The sequence below is a fragment of the Myotis davidii genome, unplaced genomic scaffold (assembly GCF_000327345.1).
Source record: "Myotis davidii unplaced genomic scaffold, ASM32734v1 scaffold5045, whole genome shotgun sequence".
Lineage (NCBI taxonomy): Eukaryota > Metazoa > Chordata > Mammalia > Chiroptera > Vespertilionidae > Myotis > Myotis davidii.
The window spans coordinates 16097-18615 of NW_006296455.1; positions in this window are offsets into that span (position 1 = coordinate 16097).

The following is a 2519-nucleotide window of genomic DNA, read 5'->3' on the forward strand; positions in this document are numbered from 1 at the left end:
AATGCCTCCTGCCACCACAGCGGCTGCGAGGCTCTGGGCTCAGGCAGCCTTGAGCTCCAGTGGCTGTGAGGCCCGGGGCTCAGGCCTCACAGCCGCCACGGCCAGCAGTGGCAGCAGCAGCAGGGTGATGGGGGGGGTGCCTTCCCCTGATCATCCCGGTTGCCTCACACAGATGGAGGCCAGACTGCAGCTTAGGCCCGCTCCCTACGGGGGATGGGCCTAAGCTGTCAGTAGGACATCCCCTGAGGGCTCCTAGACCATGAGAGGGGGCAGGCTGGGCTGATGGAACCCCCACCCAGTGCACAATTTCGTGCACTGGGCCTCTAGTAAGTAAATAATTTTTATACATGTATGATACCATACGGTATTTGTCTTCCTCTGTCAGGCTTATTTCACTTAACATAATGCCCCCAGGTTCATCCATGGCAAGATTTTCTTTTCCTTTTTTTTTTTTTTTGGCATGGCTGAATGATATCTATCACATATCACATTTTCTATAGTAATTCATTTGTCAACAGACACCTAGAATGTGTCCAATGACATGTTTTTCATTTCCTTCTGAGCTCAAGCATTAAATAGTGATGACCTGTGAGCTTCCCTTCCGCCCTTATCTCCCTCTCATTCTACAGCATCATAGGAAAGGTGGACAAATCAAGGTTTATCAACAGTTAACTCTTTGAATGGCCAAGTCTGGAGAGTCCATGACTTCCAAATGATGAATGTTAAGTCTGCTGTTATCTGGATGAAGGAAGAAAGATAATCACATAAATTGTCTATGAGACAGACAAAGTGAATTGACAGAGGTATTGCTGAAGTATTTAGAAAAAGAGGTGATAATCCATACTATCTTACTTACTTTACTATTCAAATTGTCCCTGAAATGGTCAGAAGCAATAAGGCCAAACTGGCTCTAGTGTCCTTTTGACATGTCTCCATTGTTCTCTGAGTATTTCTTTACATTGTGGTATAACAAGATGTAACAGGCCCATATGTACTTTCCTTATCTCACCTCTGCAACCTGCCATTTCTCCTGATTCCTAGAAATAGAGAAAGGTTTTTAGTAATCAAGATCTTGGCTTTAAGAGTGCTCATTTGTCTGATTTCTCTTTGCGTTTATGTCTCTCAGCAGACAGAGCTAGGAAATATAATCAATATATGTAAAAGTCTAATATGCAAAGTGTCCCCTCAGGAGTTCAACTGGGAGACCAGGAGTTGGACTGAGAGTTCAATTGCTTGCTATGACATGCGCTGACCACTAGGAGCTGGCACAGAACAAAGGAAGGCCCTGGCCCGCAGCCAGCAGCCAGGGAAGGGAGGCCTGGGCTGGCAGCCTGAAGGCCCTGATCAGCCCCAATTGCTGGATAGGCCTAGGGACCCTTCCTGTGCACGAATTTCAAGCACCAGGCCTCTAGTATGATATAATTTTATAAGATACTAGAGGTCTGGTGCACAAAAATTTGTGCACTGGCAGGGGAGGGGCGGGTGGGGGGTGTCCTTCAGCCCCACTTGTGCCCTCTCACAGTCTGGGACTTCTCGGGAGATAACCACTTGCTGGCTTAGGCCTGCTCCCCGGGTGGCAGATGGCAGGCCCGATCCCTCGGTGCCTGCCCCACCTCCCTGGGTCGCGCACATGGCAGGGCTGATCTGGGGGTTGGGGTGCCACCCTGGATCGGGTCCCACATGGGACGCCCAGATGGAGGCTGGGAGGGCTGGACGATCACTGCTGCACTGCCTGGCCGCCCCGGGTCAGCTTGCACATGGACGCCCACCGCCTCAGGTTGCAGATAGCAGGCCCGGATGGTGGCAGGGTAGGCGAGATGGCGCTGTCCCACCCTGCCTGCAGTATGCAAATTAGCCGCCATCTTTGTTGGTGGTTAATTTGCATATCATCCTGATTAGCCAATGGAAGGCATAGCGAAGGTACAGTCAATTACCATGTTTGTCTATTATTAGATAGGATAAAGTGATATGCTCCTAACTACCTCAATTATTCAAGTTCTTAAAATATATAAAAAGACGAATTGATTATGTGGGTAGAGGAAGAAGAATAAGTTATTGTATCACAATTATACAGTGCTTTTCAAATCCCTTTTTCTATTTTGTCTTTAGTTAGTAGTTTGGACAGACCATTATTGGAATAGAATACAACCTCCAAAATCTTAGGAAACAACACCAAGCAGTCGAAAGTTCCATGGAAGCAAAAAGGTTAGTAATATTTTTAATTGTTGCATGTACCATATTATTGCTTGGTATGGAAATGAGAAAGCTAAAACAATTCCTTTGGTCATGGATGCAATACTATCTTTTTCACGTAGAGTTACTGACAACTGGCCTACTGAGGGACAACAGGAAAAACATCTCAAAAGGCCCCTAAACCATTTAGTTCAATAAAAATTTGGGTTATAAAATCAGAGGTTCTTGGCTGAGCTATTCATTTTAAAATATATTTTTATTGATTTTTTACAGAGAAGAAGGGAGAGGGATAGAGAGTTAGAAACATCGATGAGAGAGAAACATCG